Below are 14,436 nucleotides of genomic sequence, written 5' to 3'. Positions count from 1 at the left end.
CCCATGCGCAATGGAGCCGAAAGGGAGGAGTCCCTCGGTCTCGTGACTCGAAAAGACCTCTTCAAAGAAAAACAACTTGTAACACTCCGAGCCCAACACTAGATGGCAGGATAATGCACAGCATGTGAATCTGCAGCGTCTCATGCCACGAACAGATGTACACTGTGTAAGTGACATTTTCCATATATATATATATATATATATATATATATATATATATATATATATATTCGATGGCATGTGTAGCTGCAGATACACATGCTATGCATATCTCTTCCTTCACCTAGTGTTGGGCTCGGAGTGTTACAAGTTGTTTTTCTTCTAAGAAGTCTTTAAGGAGTCACGAGATCCAGTGACTCCTCCTCTTGGTTACAGTGCGCATGGGCATCGATTCCATTGTTAGATTATTTTCTTTCCGCTGTCGGTTTCGGACGTGTTACCTCTCGCTCTGAGATTTTGAATCGGAAACCTTAGAAAACTAATTTAAACGTTGGTATTGTTTCGATCGTGTTCCATCTAGCCTCGAACCAATAGTTCAGTCGGAATATAGATTTCGCCCTTTTGGGCGCGTGCGCCCGACTCAGGCCTTTTCGGGCCTACCGCATGGAAGCCTGATGGATCGGACTCCATTTTGATTCTGCCCTCTGTGCCACGCAAAGTTTCCCTATACAGACCAACACCTTGTTTATAACTTGTGTCTTTCTCCGGACCACCGAGAAGAGGATTGTGAGGCCTGTTGATCATTTCGATCCAAGAAGACCTTGAGAGGTCAGAGAGCCCGAAGGTTAGAGATGGTGTTGAACAGTTATGAGCAACTCGACGTCATGGAAGAAGAACCGGCGCAGACAGCAGTCTCCCTCCGAGATACCAGCTCCGAGCAAGAATTGGAAGAAGATACACCTATCACTGCTGGCCAGCATGTGAGTACGTCTTCCCCTATGCCCACATACAAAAAAGCACCGAAGGCATTGGGTACCCCACTGCCGGAAGACCATGATTCGGCCCGAAAAAAGACTGTCGTCGACCGACCTTCGGGTTCGGCGCCGAAAAAAGCCACTCCTCCGTCTACTTCGGAGTCAAGTAAGTTGGTTAAAACTTCTACCTTGGACTCCAGTAAGCATCCTCACTCCTCTGAGTCGAAGTTTCGATGCCCTGCTTCGGAGCCGAAACAGCCGCCTTTATTTTCAGGACCACAAAAAGATCCAAACTTCGGAACCAAAGAAAGCCTCTTATACAGAGGAACAAGGACTTTCGAGCCGACTCAAGCAAGCCTCGAAACCAATGCAAGAATCTTACAGACCTTCTGATGAGGACACTGAGATTGAGCGTATAGTTGAGGTTATGGATGAGAGACATTCCAGAATCCATATTCACAAGGAGACTGGCAGAATTATTACAGCACCTCCTTTAAAAACTAAAAGAAAGCTGGCTTTTCAAGAGGAATTGGACTCTGTCCAACCACCAGCAAAAATCCAAAAGCAAAAAGAGAAGCCAGTACCTGTCCCTACTTCTCGTCCTCATCCTACACAGCTTTCTTTTTCCCCTCCACACAATAGCCCATGACTGTTGCCTTCTCCCCCGCACTCACAATACTCTCATGGAGATACAGTGGATCCCTGGGGTCTATATGACCTGGATCCTATTCCAGCTAATGATCCTGACTTATACCCATCCAAGCCTTCTCCACCAGAGGACACTACTGCATACACGCAGGTTGTTTCCAGGGCAGCTGCTTATCATGGGGTGCTTATGCATACTGAGCCCCTAGAGGAGGATTTTTTGGTCAACATTCTGTCTTCCACCCACTCTAGATATCAGTGCCTTCCCATGATGCCTGGAATGGTCAAACATGCAGACCAAATTGTTAGTGAGCCGGTCAAACTAGAGTAATTACTCCACAAATTAACAAAAAGTACAAACCTGCTCCTACAGACCCAGACTACATCACCCACCAAGTTCCTCCAGATTGAGTGGTGGTGAGTGCGGCTAGAAAAAGGGCTAATAGCCAATCCTCAGGGGATTTTCCTCCACCTGATAAAGAGAGCAGAAAGTTTGACACCGCTGGCAAAAGAGTGGCCACACAAGCCACCAACCAATGGCGAATTGCAAATTCGCAAGCACTTTTTGCCAGATATGATCAAGCCCACTGGGATGAGATGCAAGAGCTCATACAGCACCTCCCAAAAGAGCATCAAAAGAGAGCACAACAGGTAGTAGAAGAGGGCTAGGCCACAAGTAGCAACCAGATATGATCTGCCCTAGATGCTGCTGATACAGCAGCAAAGAGTGTAAATACTGCCATTACAATAAGAAGGCATGCATGGTTACACTCTTCTGGTTTTAAACCAGAAATCCAACAGGCAGTACTTAACATGCCTTTTGATAAGAAACACTTATTTGGGCCTGAGGTCGATATGACCATAGAGAAGCTGAGGAAAGACTCAGATACTGCCAAAGCTGTGGGAGCATTATACACCACACCGCATAGAGGCTCCTTTCGCAGGCCACAGTTTAAAAGGCGATTCAAACCACAATCCTCTGAAGCTTCTACCTCCCAAACAAATCAGTTACAACAGCAGCACCAACATCAGAGAGGGGGTTCAGAGGATCCTATAGAGGGCAATATTTTAGAAGCAGAGGCAAGTTCCAAGCCTCAAAACAAGCCACTACAACATCCAAACAGTGACTTCTTTCCCACCCCACACATCTCCTGTGGGGGAAAGACTACAACAATTTCACTCTCATTGGCAAAATATCACCACAGACAATTCGGTGTTACCAATTATCTGCAATGGCTATTGCCTAAAATTAATCTCCACCCCTCCAAACATTCCACCACGTTACCACAAATTGTCCCCAGAATACAACGTTCTGTTGCAACAGGAGGTACAATCTCTACTACCAAAACAAGCAATAGAATTGGTCCCACATTCTCAGCAAGGAACAGGAGTATACTCACTATACTTCCTCATTCCCCAAAAAGATGGCACTCTAATGCCTATCCTAGATCTCAGGCCTCGCAATCTATACATCCTGTCAGAACATTTTCACATGGTAACTCTGCAAGATGTCCTTCCACTACTATAGCAACAAGATTACATGACTGCTTTAGACCTCAAAGATGCCTACTTCCATATACCCATCCAACCAACTCACAGAAAATACCTCAGGTTTGTCATAGCAGGAAAACATTACCAGTTCAAAGTTCTGCCATTCGGCATAACAACAGCTCCAAGAGTGTTCACAAAATGCCTAGCAGTAGTAGTAGCCTACTTAAGAAAGCAACACATTCACATCTTTCCATATCTAGACGATTGGCTAATAAAATCAAGCAATTTTACACAATGCCAACAACACACTCAGTATGTAATAGAAACCCTACATACACTAGGGTTCACTCTAAATTTCCAGAAATATCACCTTCAACCAGCACAAGTTCAACCTTACCTAGGTGCTATTCTCAATACTCAAAAAGCCCTAGCATATCCAAATACACAAAGGATACAGGCTTTCACAAACCTCATACCACACATACAGCCAAATCAACAATACACTGTAAGATTTATCATGAAGATTCTAGGAATGATGGCATCTTGCATAGCAATAGTACCACATGCAAGACTCAACATGAGGCCTTTACAACAATGCCTCTCACAACAATGGTCTCACGCACATGGTCAATTGCAAGATCTAGTGTTGATAGACCACCAAACACACACGTCCCTTCAATGGTGGAATCCCAGCAATCTAATGAAGGAGCGGTCATTTCAAGACCCTGTGCCTCAGACCACAATAACTACAGACGCATCAGTGATAGGTTGGGGAGCCCATCTCAACAACCGTACCATTCAAGGGGAATGGGATTCCAATCAGAAGAAATTTCACATAAACCATTTAGAATTATAAGCTGTGTTTCTTGCCCTAAAAGCATTTCAACCCCTTCTCAAACACAAGATTGTTCTGATAAAAACAGACAACATGACAACTATGTATTACCTCACAAAACAAGGCAGGACACATTCATCTCAACTGTCCCTACTAGCTCAGACAATATCGAAATGGGTAATTCACAATCAAATTCATCTGTTAGCAGAATACATTCCAGGAATACACAATCAGCTGGTGGCTCTCTTAAATAGAAATAACCAACAGAAACACAAATGGGAGATTCACTTCCAGGTACTTCAAAAGTACTTTCAAATGTGGGGTACACCAGAGACAGACCTATTCACAACAAGGGAAACCGCAAAATGGCAAAACTTCGCATCCAGACACTCACATCCCCTATCCAAGGGCAATGCTCTATGGATCAATTTGTCAGGGATATTTGCTTACGCTGCCCCCCCCCCCCTCTCCCCCTCCTTCCCTTTCTGGGCAACAAACTACACCAGACATCTCTCACCATGATACTTATGGCCGCAACATGGGCACGTCAACATTGGTACACAACACTCCTAGACCTCTCTGTAGTACCTCATTCCAAACTCCCAAACAGACCAGATTTGTTAACACAAAACAAAAGTCAAATCAGGCACCCAAATCCCATTGCTCTCAACTTAGGGATTTGGCCCCTGAAGTCATAGAATTTGGGGCCAGATGTATGAAACTTTTTTGCACTCGCAAACGGTGCGAATCGCAAAAATCGGCCATTTGCGAGTGCAAAAAAGTTGTCTGCGATGAATGAAAGGCATTCGCAGACCAAAAATAAGAAATCACAAAATTTGCGATTTTTTGCGTTGCGACCTGGTTTTGCGAGTCGCAATTTGCGATTCGGTATTTCCATTAGGGAATTGCGAGGCGCAAAATCCAAGTCGCAAAGAGATGCATCAAAAAATCGCAAATTGCGATAATTCGTAGAATGGCATTTTGCACATGCAAAGAACCATGAACTGAAACCAGGTGGTAACCAGGTGCAACCTATATAAAGAGGCCCAGAATGCCTCAAACTCTTCAACAATGGCTGCACTCTACGTCATGGTGAGGAGGATGAGGATCTTGGCAGGTTTGAGGAGAGGGAGGAGGAGACAGAGGCGCATTTTCAGAGTGCGTATTACACTTTTTAACCTGACAGAGGAGGAAATATATGAGAGGTATAGGTTGAACTCAGCCATGATACTTGATCTGATAGCTGAGCTACAACCCATACTGCAGCGCAGAACACTAAGGACTCACAGCATACCCACCCATGTGCAGGTATTATGCTCCCTCCACCTACTCGCCTCAGGGAGCTATCAAGTGGTCAGAGCAGCAGGTGGAGGGGTATCACAGAGTACCCTCTCTAGATTTTTCAATGCATTTATCAACGCCATGCTGAGCAAACTACAACAGTACATCAGATTCCCCCACACCCCACAGGAATTACAGCAGACAAAAATAGCGTTTTACCAGATAGCACAGTTCCCCCACGTCCTAGGTGCCATAGATGGCACACATGTGGCAATCTGTCCACCATCAGCCACAGAGTATGTGTACTGCAACAGGAAATACCAACATTCCATGAATATACAGGTGATATGCAATGCCTCCTACATCATTACTGATCTCGTGGCCAGGTACCCAGGGAGCACACATGATTCTTACATCTTTCGCCACAGTGGGATTCACACAAGACTGCTAGCTGGGGAGTTTGGAGAAGGATATCTACTAGGTATTGTCCCTCTGTACACTGGCGCATTGATGGCGTGCCGATGTCAGATGGCTCAGTTACTCATCATACCCTCTGTCCCTTCCAGGAGACAGTGCCTACGCAGTGCGCACCTACATGATGACGCCCTACCTCAATCCTACAACACCTGCTGAACGGAGATACAATGCAGCACACAGGGCGACCCGCAACGTGGTGGAGCACACATTTGGACTGCTGAAGAGTCGCTTCCGTTGCCTCCACAAAAGTGGAGGGGCACTACAGTACAACCCAGAGACTACATGTAGAATAGTGGCTACTTGTGCAATCTTGCACAATATAGCTACCACCAGGGGCATACCTGAAGAAATATGTGAATCTGATGAGGATGATGATCCCATACCACCTCTACAGCCAACAGACAGGACCAGTGCAGCAGAGGGAAGGCAAAGGCGTGCCGACATCACACACAACCATTTCAGACGTGAGTATTAATGACACAAATCCTCTGACAACTGTACCTGTAGTGAAATAAATATATTACCTTAAGTCAGGTAATGCACGTGTGAGTAATAACAAAAAACAGGTAATGTGATAAATGCAAAACAATGAAGGACCAGAGTTATGCACTATTACTTCATAGTGTCAACAGCAGTCCACTGGCAGCTAGAGTCATTTTTTGCGCCCACGCACACCACTCGGGTGCCCAGTTACATCACTGGTACCTCTATTGTCACTCTCAGTGGCAGTGCTGTGCCTGGCACTGCGCTGTCTGGTGTCCGCTGCTGGTACAGCAACACTGCTGAGGCTGGAACTGTCCTCAGTGTCCCCCAGTGCTAGCTCACTCGGAGTGGCTGACCTTGGTCCCATAATGTGTTCGATCACATTGGTGATCTGCACAAGTCCATTTACAACGTCCCTGCTGCTGTGTCCTGCCTCCACTTGCGCAGCCACTACACGACGGGCAATCAGTGCTGTAGAATTTGCCACCCTGTTAGAGGAACGACAGAAGCTGCCAAACATGGTACGAAATATGCGCTCCTGTCTGCGCTGGTTCAGCCTCTCATAGCGCAGCTCCTGGCAGAGTCCAGGGACAGCACTTGTGAGGTCCCTGGTGTCCTGTGATGCCTGCACCTGTCCCTCACGCAGCTGTACAATGTTATTATTGAGGGAGTCAAGTTGGCGATGCAGGCCCATCATGTTGCGGTTATGTTTGCGCAAGTTCTTATCTAATGCAAGGAGCTGCTTATTTTGTAGACGCTGCTGCTGCAACATAGCAGCTTCCAGGCCACCAAATAAGAAGGGACCCTCACCTGCCTCATGCTGCTGTGCCCAGGAATCTGTCACCATCCTGCGTGGTGCTGTGGTCGGATGACACCTGACCTCCTGAATCTGGCTGCGCCTGTCTGTTGCTGATGGGGTACTTGGCCCTTCCTGCTGCTCATCGGAGTCGTTGCTAAGCTCTGGCAGTGGCAGTGCCCTGGGTCTGCATCGTAGAGTCGCTATGTTGTGGGACCCACTGGTGTTAGAATCGGAGGCCAGATGGGTGTCTTGTCTCGCCAACCCGTGCAGATGCTGTGGCTGCTGGGCCTGGCCCACCTGCAACAACAATATGCAGCATGTCAGTTATGTATGTTAGATTTACGGTCAGACAATGGTAATAAAGGTACAGGTACTTCTCTACACGATTTTTGTGTGTGTTGTGTTCCTCTGGGTGTCACTTTACTTAGATACATTGTTTGTGCTACTTTCAGTTCTGGGTTGTGGACTGCCACTACCATAATGCATTGTAGTGCTGCTTCTAAGATGTGGACTGGACTACTTCTCACACTGTATAACATTACTTGCTAATTCCTAAGGGCCGTTTGTGCATAAACATATGGGGTTACAAATCAATATTGCACTTACCTTTGCTGGTACTTGGTGTGCCGGAGGTGTCGATCTCTGTGACCCCAGTCACAGCTTCAGGGAGGAGTGTGGACTCGACTAGGTCCTCCAATGGTGTGGATGGTGCCTCTGTGGGTGGACCGCCTCCTGTGCCCCTGGCCTCCGCAAGCCTCCTTGCCACCCTCTCCTTTGCACGGGACCGCAGGTCATACCACCTTCTTTTGATCTCTTCGATGGAGCGCTGTGCCACTCCAATTGCGCAGATTTTTGACTGTATGTCCAACCATAGTCTCCTCTTCTCACTCTCAGGCACCTGGAGTGAGATTTTTCCAAAAAGGCGGTCATGGCCCTGACCACCTCCTCAGTTAGAACCTCAAGCTCCTGCTCGCTGAATTTCAGCTTGCGCTTTCTTTCACCCATCTCCTGTGCTTGTCCTGGGGTATCCATCCTTGCTCAGGTGTTCTGGCTCCTTCCGAGTGCTGCTCTGTGTGGCTGGGCTGCTCTCTCTCAGGATGCTGGTTTGGGTGTGGCCCCTGAAACTGCCTGGGATGACTCATTTCCTGCTGGTGATGTCATCAGGCTCCTCCAGGTGTGCTTTCTCGAACTTCCTCGCAATTCGCGATTGTTTACCGAATCGCCAAAAAATCGCAATTTGCGAAAATGCAAAATGCGATTTGGTAAATGGGCCTCACAAATAACAAATAGCGATTTATTTGTAAGAAATCGCTATTTCCGAATCGCTATATTGTTACATGGCCAATTGCGACTCGGACTATTTGCAATTCGCAAGCTACTGTTTTCATACATATGGCCCCTGGATACCTAAAATTTCCATCAGAATGTATGGAAGTACTCAAGCAAGCATGTAAACCTACTACTGGACAATGTTATGCTAACAAATGGAAAAGATTTGTTTACTACTGTCAATCTAAAAACATTGATCCACTTACAGCACCAATATAGGATATTGTATGCTACCTACTCCATTTGCAAAAACAAATTTAGCTTTCTCATGCATCAAAATTCACCTTACTGCAATATCTGCATACTTACAAACTATTCAAAACACTTCTCTGTTCAGAGTTCCTGTTATTAAAGCCTTCATAGACGGATTAAAACGCATTATTCCACCTAGAACACCACTTGTTCCTTCTTAGAATATCTTACTTACCAGACTCATGGCCCACCATTTGAACCTATGCACTCTCATCAAAGTCAATTTTTGACATGGAAGGTTACCTTCCTTGTAGCTATTACTTTATTGCGAAGAGTTAGTGAAATACAAGCATTCACTCTTGGGGAACCTTTTTTTTTCCAAGTACACAAATATAAAGTTGTACTTAGAACAAATCCTAAATCTCTCCCAAAACTAGTATCTCCTTTTCACATCAACCAAACAGTGGAATTGCCAGTCTTCCTCCAACAGCCTGACTCAGTTGCAGAAAGAGCCCTTCATACTCTGGACCTCAAAAGAGCTCTTTTGTACTATATAGATAGAACTAAAGATTTTAGGAAAACGAAACAACTTTTTGTTGCTTTTCAGCAACCACATAAAGGAAATCCTATCTCTAAACAAGGGTTAGCAAGATGGATTGTTAGATGCATACAAACATGTTACATTAAGGCAAAAAGACAACTTTTGATCACACCTAGAGCACATTGTACAAGAAAGAAAGGTGTGCCTATGGCTTTCTTAGGAAACATATTAATGGCTGATATATGTAAAGCTGCCACATGGTCTACTCCTCATACATTTACAAAACATTATTGTGTAGATGCATTTTCAAAGCAACAGGCCAATGTTGGCCAAGCTGTCATACAAACATTATTTCAAACAACTTCAACTCCCACAGGCTAGCCACCGCTTATTTTTAGGAGGATTAACTGCTTTGTAGTCTATGCATAGCATGTGTATCTGCAGCCACACCTGCCATCGAACGGAAAATGTCACGTTCGATGGCATCTGTCGCTGTAGATACGCATGTTCTGCAATAGCTCGCCATCTGGTGTTGGGCCGGAGTGTTACAAGTTGTTTTTCTTCGAAGAAGTCTTTCGAGTCACGGGACCGAGTGACTCCTCCTTTTGTCTCCATTGCGCATGGGCGTCGACTCCATCCTCGATTGTTTTTTTTCCGCCATCGGGTTCGGACGTGTTCCTGTCGCTCCGAGTTTCGGAACAGAAAAAATAGTTAATTTCGGAAGATTTTCGTCGGTATTGTTGCGTTCGGGATCGGCATACTTACATTCAACACCGCATCGAAGATCGAAGAGCTCCGGTGCCCTTCGGGGTAATTTTTCGATCCTCCGTCGGGGCCTGGTCGGCCCGACCGCGTGCTGAAGAACGCCGATGGAACGGACCCCGTTCCGTTTCTGCCCCAAATGCCACAATAAATACCCCTACACAGACCAACACTTGGTCTGCAACCTGTGCCTGTCACCTGAGCACAGCGAAGACACCTGCGAGGCCTGTCGTGCGTTCCGGTCCCGAAAAACGCTCCGAGACCGTCGAGCCAGAAGACTTCAAATGGCGTCCGCACCGACAGCCCGACGGGAGTTCGAGGAACAGGAAGAGGAAGGTACCTTCTCGATCCAAGACTCAGACTCCGAAGGATTCGACGATACACAAACCGTGAGTAAGACGTCGAAAACCACACAAAGAAACATTTACAAGGCCCAGGGGACGCCACTGCCACCAGGCCATGGCTCAACCCATAAAATCGGTGACCGACCGTCGGCACCGAAAAAGGCCCAAACAGTGCCGAGATCGTCCGACTCCGGTCGAGACACCGGCACGCAGCCTTCTCGGGACCGAGAAAGTGCTGGAGACAAGCCTCGACACCGAGATGCCGGTGTGGACACGGCTCGACGCCGAGACAGCGGCACCGAAACAGATCGACGCCGAGAGGTTTCGGCCCCGAAAAGGAAAAAAGTCACCTCGGAGCCGAAAAAACACGCAGACAAAGTTTCGACGCCGAAACAAACTGCAAGCGACCCAGCTTCAGGCTCTTATACAGAAGAGCACTCGCTAACCTCCCAAATGCAGAAGCATAGGTTTGAGGAAGAGCTACAAGCAACTGATGCGGACCATACGCAAAAGCGTATCTTCATTCAGCAGGGGACAGGAAAAATAAGCACCCTTCCCCCCATTAGGAGAAAGAGAAGGTTGGAGTTCCAGACGGAACAAACACCACAACCAAAAGTGGTGAAAAGAGTTACACCACCACCCTCTCCTCCGCCCGTGATTAACGTTTCACCAGCACAAACGCCATCACACTCCCCAGCTCACACCACCATGAGCCAGGGTGACCAAGACCAGGACGCATGGGACCTATACGACGCCCCAGTGTCAGATAACAGCCCAGAGGCATACCCTACAAAACCATCTCCACCAGAAGACAGCACCGCGTACTCTCAGGTGGTGGCTAGAGCAGCACAATTTCACAACGTAAGCCTCCACTCAGAACAGGTCGAGGATGATTTCTTGTTCAACACACTCTCCTCCACCCACAGCTCCTACCAAAGCCTGCCTATGCTCCCTGGTATGCTCCGGCACGCAAAAGACATATTTAAGGACCCGGTCAAAAGTAGGGCAATCACACCAAGGGTGGAAAAAAAGTATAAGCCGCCTCCTACAGACCCGGCTTTCATCACAACACAGCTGCCACCAGACTCTGTTGTTGTAGGAGCAGCTAGGAAAAGGGCCAACTCTCACACATCTGGAGATGCACCACCCCCAGATAAAGAAAGCCGCAAGTTTGATGCAGCTGGTAAAAGAGTCGCAGCACAAGCTGCAAACCAGTGGCGCATCGCGAACTCCCAGGCACTACTTGCGCGCTATGACAGAGCCCACTGGGACGAGATGCAACATCTCATTCAACATCTGCCCAAAGACTTCCAAAATAGGGCAAAACAAGTGGTTGAGGAGGGACAGGCCATCTCCAACAACCAGATCCGCTCCTCCATGGACGCTGCAGATACAGCTGCACGGACAATTAATACATCTGTAACTATCAGAAGGCATGCATGGCTCCGAACGTCTGGATTTAAACCAGAGATTCAACAAGCAGTTCTCAATATGCCTTTTAATGAAAAAGAACTGTTCGGTCCAGAAGTGGACACAGCGATTGAGAAACTCAAAAAAGATACGGACACTGCCAAAGCCATGGGCGCACTCTACTCCCCGCAGAGCAGAGGGAATTACAGCTCATTCCGTAAAACGCCCTTTCGAGGGGGGTTTCGGGGTCAAAGCACACAAGCCAGCACCTCACAAGCCACACCGTCCAGTTACCAAGGACAGTATAGAGGAGGTTTTCGGGGACAATATAGAGGAGGGCAATTCCCTAGAAATAGAGGAAGATTCCAAAGCCCCAAAACCCCTACTACTAAACAGTGACTCACATGTCACTCACCCCCTCCACACAACACCAGTGGGGGGACGAATAGGTCATTATTACAGAGCATGGGAGAAAATCACTACAGACACTTGGGTTCTAGCAATTATCCAACATGGTTACTGCATAGAATTTCTACAGTTCCCTCCAAACATACCACCAAAAGCACAAAATTTAACAACACACCATTCCAATCTCCTAGAGATAGAAGTGCAGGCACTATTGCAAAAGAATGCAATCGAATTAGTGCCAAACACACAAATAAACACAGGAGTTTACTCACTGTACTTTCTGATACCAAAGAAGGACAAAACACTGAGACCAATCCTAGACCTCAGAGTAGTCAACACTTTCATCAAATCAGACCACTTCCACATGGTCACACTACAAGAAGTATTGCCATTGCTAAAGCTGCACGACTACATGGCAACTTTAGACCTCAAGGATGCTTATTTCCATATACCAATTCACCCATCGCACAGGAAATACCTAAGGTTTGTATTCAAAGGAATACATTACCAATTCAAGGTACTGCCTTTCGGATTAACAACCGCACCAAGAGTCTTTACCAAATGTCTAGCGGTAGTCGCTGCACACATCAGAAGGCAGCAAATACATGTGTTCCCATATCTAGACGACTGGCTAATCAAGGCCCATTCGTTAATAGAGTGCTCAAATCACACAAATCATATCATACAAACCCTCTTCAAACTAGGGTTCACCGTCAATTTCACAAAATCCAAAATTCGGCCACGCAAGGTACAACAATACCTGGGAGCCATAATAGACACATCAAAAGGAGTAGCCACTCCAAGTCCACAAAGAATTCAAAATTTCAACACCATCATACAACGCATGTATCCAACACAAAAGATACAAGCAAAGATGGTATTACAACTCCTAGGCATGATGTCATCATGCATAGCCATTGTCCCAAACGCAAGACTGCACATGAGGCCCTTACAACAATGCCTAGCATCACAGTGGTCTCAAGCACAGGGTCACCTTCTAGATCTGGTGTTAATAGACCGCCAAACTTACCTCTCGCTTCTGTGGTGGAACAACATAAATTTAAACAAGGGGCGGCCTTTCCAAGACCCAGTGCCACAATACGTAATAACAACAGATGCTTCCATGACAGGGTGGGGAGCACACCTCGATCAACACAGCATACAAGGACAATGGAACGTACATCAAACAAAACTGCATATCAATCACCTAGAACTTCTTGCAGTTTTTCAAGCACTAAAAGCTTTCCAACCAATAATAGTTCACAAATACATTCTCGTCAAAACAGACAACATGACAACAATGTATTATCTAAACAAGCAGGGAGGGACGCACTCCACGCAGTTAAGCATGTTAGCACAAAAAATTTGGCATTGGGCAATTCACAACCAAATTCGCCTAATTGCACAGTTTATACCAGGGATACAAAATCAACTCGCAGACAATCTCTCTCGAGATCACCAACAGGTCCACGAATGGGAAATTCACCCCCAAATACTGAACACTTATTTCAAACTCTGGGGAACACCTCAGATAGATTTGTTTGCGACAAGGGAGAACGCAAAATGCCAAAACTTCGCATCCAGATACCCACACAAACAATCCCAAGGCAATGCCCTATGGATGAACTGGTCAGGGATATTTGCTTACGCTTTTCCTCCTCTCCCTCTCCTTCCTTACCTGGTAAACAAACTCACTCAAAGCAAACTCAAACTCATATTGATAGCACCAACTTGGGCAAGGCAACCCTGGTACACAACGCTGCTAGACCTATCAGTGGTACCCTGCATCAAATTGCCCAACAGGCCAGATCTGTTGACACAGCACAACCAAAGGATCAGACACCCAGATCCAGCATCGCTGAATCTAGCAATCTGGCTCCTGAAATCCTAGAATTCGGGCACTTACAACTTACCCAAGAATGTATGGAAGTCATAAAACAAGCAAGAAGGCCATCCACCAGGCACTGCTATGCAAGTAAATGGAAGAGGTTTGTTTGCTACTGCCATATTAATCAAATACAACCATTACACACAACTCCAGAACATGTAGTGGGTTACTTGCTTCACTTACAAAAATCTAACCTAGCTTTCTCTTCCATTAAGATTCACCTTGCAGCAATATCTGCATACCTGCAGACTACCTATTCAACTTCCCTATATAAAATACCAGTCATTAAAGCATTCATGGAGGGCCTTAGGAGAATTATACCACCAAGAACACTACCTGTTCCTTCATGGAACCTAAATGTTGTCCTAACTAGACTTATGGGTCCACCTTTTGAACCCATGCACTCCTGCGACATACAGTTCCTAACCTGGAAGGTGGCATTTCTCATCGCCATTACTTCCCTGAGAAGAGTAAGCGAGATTCAGGCGTTTACTATACAGGAACCTTTTATACAACTACACAAAAATAAAGTCGTCCTAAGGACCAATCCTAAATTTTTGCCAAAGGTTATTTCACCGTTCCATCTAAATCAAACAGTGGAACTTCCGGTGTTCTTTCCACAGCCAGATACCGTAGC

This window comes from Pleurodeles waltl, chromosome 4_2 (assembly GCF_031143425.1).
Source record: "Pleurodeles waltl isolate 20211129_DDA chromosome 4_2, aPleWal1.hap1.20221129, whole genome shotgun sequence".
NCBI classification, from domain to species: Eukaryota; Metazoa; Chordata; class Amphibia; order Caudata; family Salamandridae; genus Pleurodeles; species Pleurodeles waltl.
The sequence above is the reverse complement of the archived record's forward strand: the minus strand, read 5'-3'. Positions refer to the sequence as shown.